The sequence below is a fragment of the Penaeus chinensis genome, chromosome 16 (genome assembly GCF_019202785.1).
Source record: "Penaeus chinensis breed Huanghai No. 1 chromosome 16, ASM1920278v2, whole genome shotgun sequence".
Classification (NCBI taxonomy): Eukaryota; Metazoa; Arthropoda; class Malacostraca; order Decapoda; family Penaeidae; genus Penaeus; species Penaeus chinensis.
The window spans coordinates 27,667,598-27,677,849 of NC_061834.1; positions in this window are offsets into that span (position 1 = coordinate 27,667,598).

Here is a 10,252-nt window from a genome sequence, read left to right on the forward strand (position 1 = left end):
TTGTAGTTACACAAATTCATGTTTATTTTAACTTTTTTTTTTTTACAGGCGTAGCAGCATAATTTGCTGTACTCTAAGCTTTTTTTGTTGTTGATCTAAGTGATCCATTTTATAGCCTGTAAATGCCTTACCCACAAGGATAAAACTTACCCTTGTGGATTGTGGTTAAAGCAGTGCTGCTGTAGCCTGCCTGATTGGATGCCCTTCCAAACAGTTAGTTAATAAAGTCTCATATTTTTGTTTGTATGTTTTTATATTTAATTTATTTATTGGTGTTTATTGATAATGGCAAAACAAAAGTAGTATATATCTTGGAGAAATATTATGGCAAATCTTTTCAATTGTTGCCTCCTACCATTATTGATGTGCTTTGCAACCCCCAAATAAAGTAAAAGAAATTGAGATAATCTTTATATATTGTCAGTGTATTTTATGCTTTTCAAGGATATTTGTTGATTTACTATGTTTTGATAGTTACTGTGCATTTGAGAACAAGTACTTATTTCATCCTTCTCTCACTCTCTTCAGAGCATTATGTATATCAAGGGAATGTGAAGGAAGTTTGAGGACTTTTTTTTCAGTCTTATGTTATTGCATTTCTGAGTTCCCCTGAATGGAGTGAAATTTTGTTGAAGAATGGGGACGTTAATGTATTCAAGCTTGTAGAATTCAGCTGATAGTGATAAGTTATATGTTTCTCACAGTTGTGTTTTTTGCTTGTTTCTCATGTACACATTTCAATTTTTGAAATATACAAGGGAAGGGAGTTAAACAGTAGAAAAAAAAGTAAAAAAACAAAAAAACAAGCAATGCACTTTAATACAAATATTTATTTGTCCGAGAGTTAACATTCATTTTTTTTTTAACATGGTGGTTATTTTTTTTTTTTGAAATGCCAACACACTAGTTTTTGCTTCCATTACCATATTGCATATTAAAGCTTTTTATCATTATTTTGTACTTGAATTCATGCAGCAGCTGTTATTCAATAAGAAGAAAAGTACATATTTTCCCCTTCCTATTAGTCAATCTTCTTTGCATATGAAAACCTTGATTTTTGGAGGTATGCTCGACATGGCTATCAGCATATATCTGCTGCCTGATATGATAGGCAGAAAGGACTTTTGTTATGTTGTTGATACTAGTCTTAGAGAAACAACAAACATCTGTTTGTAAAGTCAGATTTGTTAATTTTAATTATTATTTTTTTTCTTCATACTTATTATTTTGGATGAGAATAGTGCTGTTTTTTATGATATAGACATTCTTTCTTTGTTATCCAATACTATATGAATATATATATGAATGTAATTCCACAGTAGGTCATCAGTTTTTATTTTTTTAAACATTCTGAATCATTCTATAACCTTTTAGAATCTTAGGTAACATTTACCATAGATTCATCTGTCTCTCCTGTGTGCTAACTAATTACAGTAATCAATGTCATATAAAAAGAACTGGATATGAATCTTTTATATAGAATAAGGGATGTGTACACCAGATTTTTTTCTGTCTGTGAACTTTATACCATATTGTAAGTTGTTGTGTACTTAATGGTACATAGAGGAAGAATTGATGTTAATGAACAACCACTACAGATGTGTTCTGTTTACCAACTTCTTTATAACTTATGCTAAGAGAGCTTTGTCAAGTAATCTCTTAATTTGCCTATATTTGAACAACCCCTTCCCCCATTGGTTTGATCACCTATTAGCTAGGCTCGTTCATTTGCATTTAAGGTAAATAGGCTGTTTATAAGAATAATATCAAAAAAAGATTTACAATGGTTGGATGTTGTGAGTTAGCTTAATGTATTGTATGCTTGTAGAGATTATATATAGTGGCCAAATATTTAAGAGAGGTGAAATTTTATACATTGATTTTGTGAATCCATATATTTCATATATCAATTCATGAACATTTTTGTTTTCTCTCTAATTATCATTATTGTCATAGGATGTTATGAATGAGTATTATTATTTCACTAGTCCTTTTTTTTTTCTCTCTACATATGAAAAGTCATTTGTTGTCATTTACAAAACCCACCAAACCTATTGTAGTTCAATATTTAAATGTCATTTAGCTTTGATTTTGTCAGTTTTCTTTCTTGTATTTTTTGACCGTTGAGATCTAGTTTAAAGGTAATGAAGTTGTACCTATTTGGCAGTATCAGTGCCAGAGAGTTCTAAAAAAAAAAAGAAAAAAAAAAGTAAGCTGTCATATCTTCTTTATGAATTATGGACCAAGAGCAGGATATGCAGTCCTGTATATCATTAAGTAAAATAAATATTGAAATAATATGTGATTTTTTTTATTCCCCATTTTTTACACATTTGATAATTCAGCATTTTTGTTTTTACCATTGCTTTTGGATATATCAATGAATAATGTGTATGTATGTTTTACAATAAAAGTGTATAAAATGATGATATAGAAATTGTATGAAAATTCCATTAAGATGATAATAATGTTATTGTATTTTTTCTTGCTGTGGATTGGTTTTATTACTGTTTTTATATGATTAATTTCATACAAAGGAGAAAAGAGAAAAAAAAGAAAAAGAACAGAATCTATTGCTGTTTATTTGCTTACACTTACAGACATATGAGATCAGGAGATTTGCTAATGTCTGGCACTAATTTATACAATATAGACAGAATAAAATAATAATTGTGGATTCAAGAAGGAACGAAAGGGAACGAAATAAATATCTTGCAGCATTCCTTTTAACACTGCAAGGGCTTTCACTCGTCCTTCTGGTATGGGATTCCTAAGGTTGGAGTGATCGTTTAGCTGTCGGTGTAGTGACGGGCAGAACGAGGCTATACATTGCTTCCACTAAACCTGTACTTGGGACTTGGTTCTGTGGCGCCAGCTTTTGATACCCGTTTCTTTTCCTGCATTTGTCGTTCTTCTTTTTTTTCTTAACATGTCTAAAAGTTGTTTTCAAGTTGGGTACGTATCTTTTTCACACATATACGACACTTCTCCCCATCCCTTATCTGTCTCTCCTCTCACCTATCTCTCCTTCCTCTCTCCGTGCCTCACCACCTCCCCATTTCCTTTGCCTCCCCATCCTTCTCGTTCGTTCACGTCCGGAGCCCGAATTTACAGCTCCGAAAGTCTCGGTACAGGAGGTGGAGGTGTCAGAAAGGGCCTTGGGAGTGGCAAGCAAGAGCCATATATTTTTTGCGAGATGAGAGAAGGCGTGGTCTACCCTCCTTCGTTCTCTCTCTCTCTCTCTCTCTCTCTCTCTCTCTCTCTCTCTCTCTCTCTCTCTCTCTCTCTCTCTCTCTCTCTCTCTCTCTCTCTCTCTCTCTCTCTCTCTCTCTCTCTCTCTCTCTCTCTCTCTCTCTCTCTCTCTCTCTCTCTCTCTCTCTCTCTCTCTCTCTCTCTCTCTCTCTCTCTCTCTCTCTCTCTCTCTCTCTCTCTCTCTCTCTCTCTCTCTCTCTCTCTCTCTCTCTCTCTCTCTCTCTCTTTACGTATTTGTCTTAATTTATAAGCATGCATATATGTGCATGAATGCGGAACTATAAAGATGAAAATATCACCACAAGACAAATATAAAAACATGCAATAAAACCCAAACAGGAGCAGAGTTTAAGCCTAAAAATCCAGAGTAGGGAAGGGAAAGCGGGCCACAGACTCGTGTCTTTCATCGCCAACCACCGTGAGCAATAGCGGTTATTTGGCGACCGGAAAGAAATTGCGGAAACATGAGAATAATTGGATGGAAATAATTTTATGCTTTTCTTTCGGTTCCATTGCTTATTTCTTTCTTCCTTATCCTTTCTTAGTTGTATCTTCATTTTTTTCTGCCTTTTCTTCGAGAAGAGTTTCTTTCTCTCTTTCTCTGTCCTCTACCTATCCTTCACCCCTCTCCTAATTTCTTCCTCTCCCATTTCGTCCTTCACTTTTTCCCCACTTCCTCTCCCTTCCCTCCCTTCCCCTTACTCTCCCTCCTTCCCTTTTCCTCTATTCTCCTCTTTTCTCCTTCGCCTCGTCTCCTATTTCGTTCCTCCTTCCATTCCCCTCCCTTTCTTTCCTCTATTCCTCTTGTCTTTCCTCTCTCTTTCTTTCTCTTTCCCTTCCTCTTTCTTGCTCCCATTTCTTCCCTTGTTCCTTCTCCTCCCATTCTATCCTTCATTCCCTCCCTCCTTCTTCCATTCCGTACCTCACTCTCTCCTTTCTTCTTCCTTTCCTCCAGTTCCGCTCTCTTGCCTTCTCATTATCTCTTATTTTACCTTTACTATTTCTTTCTTTTCTCCATCTCTCTTCCCATTCCTTCTCCCATCTCCCCTCTCACTGTCTTCTTCCTTCTCCCATTCCGTCCTTCGGTCTTTTCCTTCTCCCTTCTTCTATTCTCTCCATCACCTCCGATCTCCCATTCTCTCTCATTCCCTCCCTCACTTTCCCTTCCCCTCGCGTTTTCTCTCACTCCCTCCCTCTTCCCTCTCTTCCTCCATTCCCACCCTCACTCCCTCTTTCCCTTCCCCTCCCTCTCCCATTCCCTCCCTTCTCCCATTCCCACCCTTCCTTATTCCCTTCTCCCATTCCCTCCCTCTCTCCATTCTCATTCCCTTCCCTCCCTCCCTTCTCACACTCCCTCCAATCCCCATCCCCTCCCTTCTCCCACTTCCTCCCTCCCTTCTTCCATTCCCTCCCTTCTCCCACTCCCTCCCTCCCTTCTTCCATTCCCTCCCTCCCTCCCCCCATCCCCTCCCTTCTTCCACTCCCTCCCTCCCTTCTTCCATTCCCTCCCTCCCTCCCCCAATCCCCTCACTTCTCCCACTCCCTCCCTCCCCCCATCCCCTCCCTTCTCCCACTCCCTCCCTCCCCCAATCCCCTCCCTTCTCCCACTCCCTCCCTCCCCCCATCCCCTCCCTTCTCCCACTCCCTCCCTCCCCCCATCCCCTCCCTTCTCCCACTCCCTCCCTCCCCCCATCCCCTCCCTTCTCCCACTCCCTCCCTCCCCCAATCCCCTCCCTTCTCCCACTCCCTCCCTCCCTTCTTCCATTCCCTCCCTCCCTCCCCCAATCCCCTCCCTTCTCCCACTCCCTCCCTCCCCCCATCCCCTCCCTTCTCCCACTCCCTCCCTCCCCCCATCCCCTCCCTTCTCCCACTCCCTCCCTCCCTTCTTCCATTCCCTCCCTCCCTTCTCCCACTCCCTCCCTCCCTTCTTCCATTCCCTCCCTCCCTCCCCCAATCCCCTCCCTTCTCCCACTCCCTCCCTCCCCCCATCCCCTCCCTTCTCCCACTCCCTCCCTCCCCCCCATTCCCTCCCTTCTCCCACTCCCTCCCTCCCCCCCATCCCCTCCCTTCTCCCACTCCCTCCCTCCCCCCCATCCCCTCCCTTCTCCCACTCCCTCCCTCCCTTCTTCCATTCCCTTCCTCCCTTCTCCCACTCCCTCCCTCCCTTCTCCCACTCCCTCCCTCCCCCCCATCCCCTCCCTTCTCCCACTCCCTTCCTCCCCCCCATCCCCTCCCTTCTCCCACTCCCTCCCTCCCCCCAATCCCCTCCCTTCTCCCACTCCCTCCCTCCCTTCTTCCATTCCCTCCCTCCCTTCTCCCACTCCCTCCCTCCCTTCTTCCATTCCCTCCCTCCCTCCCCCCATCCCCTCCCTTCTCCCACTCACTCCCTCCCCCCATCCCCTCCCTTCTCCCACTCCCTCCCTCCCCCCCCTCCCCTCCCTTCTCCCCCTCCCTCCCTCCCTTCTTCCATTCCCTCCCTCCCTTCTCCCAATCCCTCCCTCCATTTTCCTACTCCCTCCTTTCTCCCCATTCCTCCCTTTTCCCATTCCCTCCTTTCTCCCCCTCACCTCTCTTCTCCCTCCCCCCTCTCCCCCTCACCTCCCTTCTCCCTCCCTTCCCTCCCCTCTCCCACTCCCTCTCCCACTCCCTTCTCCCTCCTTCCTCGCAGGTCATATTGAGAACCTCCTTCACGCCACGACACCCCTGTGCTCGCCGTCGCATTTGTCACACCCGCGCTCTCTCCCTCCTCCTCCTCCTCCTCCTCCTCTTCCTCTCCGTCCTCTCTCTCTTCCTCCTCCACCTCCTCTTCCTCTCCGTCCTCTCTCTCTTCTTCCTCCTCCTCCTCCTCCTCTTCCTCTCCGTCCTCTCTCTCTTCCTCCTCCTCCTCCTCCTCTTTCTCTCCGTCCTCTCTCTCTTCTTCTTCCTCCTCCTCCTCCTCTCCGTCCTCTCTCTCTTCCTGCTCCTCCTCCTCCTCTTCCTCTCCGTCCTCTCTCTCTTCCTGCCCCTCCTCCTCCTCTTCCTCTCCGTCCTCTCTCTCTTCCTCCTCCTCCTCCTCCTCCTCCTCTTACTCTCCGTTCTCTCTCTCTTCCTCCTCCTCCTCCTCCTCCTCTTCCTCTCCGTCCTCTCTCTCTTCCTCCTCCTCCTCCTCCTCCTCCTCTTCTTACTCTCCGTTCTCTCTCTCTTCCTCCTGCTCCTCCTCCTCCTCTTCATCTCCGTCCTCTCTCTCTTCCTGCTCCTCCTCCTCCTCTTCCTCTCCGTCCTTTTTCTCTTCCTCCTCCTCCTCCTCCTCTTCCTCTCCGTCCTCTCTCTCTTCCTGCTCCTCCTCCTCCTCCTCTTCCTCTACGTCCTCTCTCTCTTCCTCCTCCTCCTTCTCCTCTCTCTCTTCCTCCTCCTCCTCCTCCTCTTTCTCTCCGTCCTCTCTCTCTTCCTCCTACTCCTCCTCTTCCTCTCTGTCCTCTCTCTCTTCCTCCTCCTCCTCCTCCTCCTCTTCCTCTCCGTCCTCTCTCTCTTCCTCCTCCTCCTCCTCCTCCTCCTCCTCCCCCTCCTCCTCTTCCTCTCTGTCATCTTTCTCTTCCTCCTCCTCCTCCTCCTCTTCCTCTCCGTCCTCTCTCTCTTCCTGCTCTTCCTCCTCCTCCTCTTCCTCTCCTTCCTCTCTCTCTTCCTCCTCCTCCTCCTCTTCCTCTCCGTCCTCTCTCTCTTCCTCCTCCTCCTCCTCCTCTTCCTCTCCGTCCTCTCTCTCTTCCTTCTCCTCCTCCTCCTCCTCCTCCTCTTCCTCTCTGTCATCTTTCTCTTTTTCCTCCTCCTCCTCCTCCTCTTCCTCTCCGTCCTCTCTCTCTTCCTCCTCCTCTTCCTCCTCTTCCTCTCCGTCCTCTCTCTCTTGTTGTTCTTGTTCTTTTTCTTGTGCTTTCTCTTCCTTCTCTTCGTTCTCCTTTTCATTATCATTATCTTTTTCTTCTTCTTTTTTTCTCATCGTTCTTGTTTTCATCATCTTCTTCTTCCTCTTTTTCTTCCTTCTCCTCGTTTTCTTTTTCATCATCTTGTTATTGTTCTTGTTCTAACTCTTTCTTCTCTTTCTCATCGTTCTCCTTTTCATCATCATCATCTTCTTTTCCCAATTCCCCTTCTTCTCCCTCTTTCTCCTTTTCATGTTTTTTTCTTCCCCTTCTATTTCTCCTTCTCATTTTCTTTCACCTTTAATACACTTTTTCCTTTTTGTTCCCTTTTTCTTCCTATTCTTGTTTCTTTTATGCCCTACTTCTTCTTTTTCTTCCTCCCATTTCTCCTTCTCTTTCTTCTTTCCGTTCTGCTTTATTCCTCTTTCTCTCTTCTCTTCTATTTTTATTCACTTTCTGCACATCTTCCCCCTTTTACTTTTTTTAAAAATTTTCTTCTGTGCTTCATTCTTTCCCTTTTTATCTTGTCATCTTTCTTCTTTCTTCACATTTTCTGAAATATCCTCCACACACAAAAACTACATCCGTCTGTCTGCTTCTCTGTCTCACACACACACACTCACACACGCACACACACACACACACACACACGCACACACACACACACACACATACACACACACACACACACACACACACACACACACACACACACACACACACACACACACACACACACACACACACACACACACATATACACACAAAATAAAATAATGATAAAAAAATATATATATGTAAGATTCTTCAATGTAACGTATGCCTCTCTTACATATCTCTCTCTCCACCACCTCCTCCCTCCCCACTTCTCATTCCTTCGTCCTCTCCCTCTCCTCCTCCTCCTCTTTCTCTTCTCCTTTCCCCAACAGCAATTTGGACGCTGCTTCTGGGTTTCCAAAAGATATTTATTACAAAGTGAATAAATAGATAAACATGGAGATAAGAATAAAATAAAAATTCGAAAAAAATAACTTCCTATCGCCTGGAGCCTCCCTTCCCTGAGGTATATTTAACTCTAGCGTCTTTATGATCATTATTATCATTATTGTTATCATTATCGTCATCATATTCTCGATCGTGATTATGATGATGAACAATTATTATTATAATTACTATTGTTATTCTTATTAGTAGTGGTAGTATAACTGAAATTGTTATTATCCTCTTTATAAGCGTTATGATTGGTATGATTATCCATTTTATTGAAATATTCTTCATTATCTTCAATCACTATTATCATACTACATTCATTATTATTATCAACATGAATGTATTACTGTTGTCATTTTTATAAGTATAACTGCAATTTGCATTAGCATTATGTTTATTACTATCATTATCCTTATCTTCCGCAGTATAGTTAGGTCTACAACAATTGTTGCTTACACTGATTTCATTTTATTGTTTATCATTGGTGCTGTATTTTTCCATGATCATTGTCATTCCTACAAATGATGACATAATTACCTTTGTTAACATCACGATTTTCAACAATCTATAACAAAAAACTACTAACAAACCATCACCAGCAACAAAGTTAAAAAAAAAAAAAAAAAAAAAAATCAAAAGTACCAGAAACTAAAAAGAAATCGTAAGAAAAGATCAGAAAAATATCAGAAAAAAAAATTGTTATACATAAATATGGATGACCGAAAACGGAGGGCGACTTTTCCCGCCAATCGCGTTAGCCTCTTTGTGTCGCGTGTGAGAGAGACCCGGATGTGACCAGCGGCAAGGGGAGGGGGGGGGAGGGGAGGGGGAGAGGGTGGAGAGGGGTTAAGGGGGGGGGTAGAGGTGGTCGAACGAGGGGACCGGAAGAAGAGGAGGTGAGGAAGAGGGAAGAAGTAGGGGAGAGGATATAAAAGGGGAAGAGGGAAAAGGAAGAAAGGAAGGTAGACGGGGGAGGGGAGTGGGAATTTGAGAAGAGGGGAGAGGGAAGAGGAGAAGGGGAAGAAGGAAAAGGGGGAAAAGTGATAACTATTAAGGGAAGAGGAGGAGAGGGAGATAGAGGGGAAAAGGAAGAGAAGGAAAGAGATAGAGAGAGGAAAAGATCGGACAGGGAAATGGAGGGGGAGAGAGGAGGAGTAGAGAGCGATAAAAGACAGAGGGAGAAAGAGGTGGGGGGGGACGGAGGCAGGAGGATGGAAGGGGCAGATGGAACAGAGAAGTGAAGAGAAAATGAAAGAAATAGGAAGGGAGGAGGGAAGGAGAAGGGTGAGGGAGGGGAGAGAGGGGGGAGAAGTTGATCGTTTTTGTTTCTTCGTCTTTCTTATTGAATCATTCAACTGCTCGACACACACACACACACATACATACATACATAGATCTCTCTCTCTCCCTCTCTCTCTCTCTCTCTCTCTCTCTCTCTCTCTCTCTCTCTCTCTCTCTCTCTCTCTCTCTCTCTCTATATATATATATATATATATATATATATATATATGTTTACACACACACACACATACACGCACACACACGCACACACACACACACACACACACACACACACACACACACACACACACACACGCACACACACACACACACACACACACACACACACACACACACACACACACACGCACACACACACACATATATATATACATATATATACATACACACACACATATACATACATATGGTTACATATATATATATATATGAATATTTATAAATCTCTCTCTCTCTCTCTCTCTCTCTCTCTCTATATATATATATATAAATATATATATATATATATATATATATATATATATATAAATATGTATATATATATATATCCCAATACACGATATAAGACTACATAAAACCCGATATAACCAACATCAGAAGAGAACCTCAAGGCGAACACATACAAAACAACCAATAAAAAAAGGCATCGCCGGGTCAAAATATGTTTAAAAAACACGACCGCAACTCTACGGGATTCCTCGCCCTCTATCGGATGTAGCTTTCACCTTGTATGAACAAACCGAAGGAATGCAGTGGGCATGCGGCTATTTCAATTCGAGCCTTTCCCTTCCTCCCTGTATTTTTCGGTCGCATCA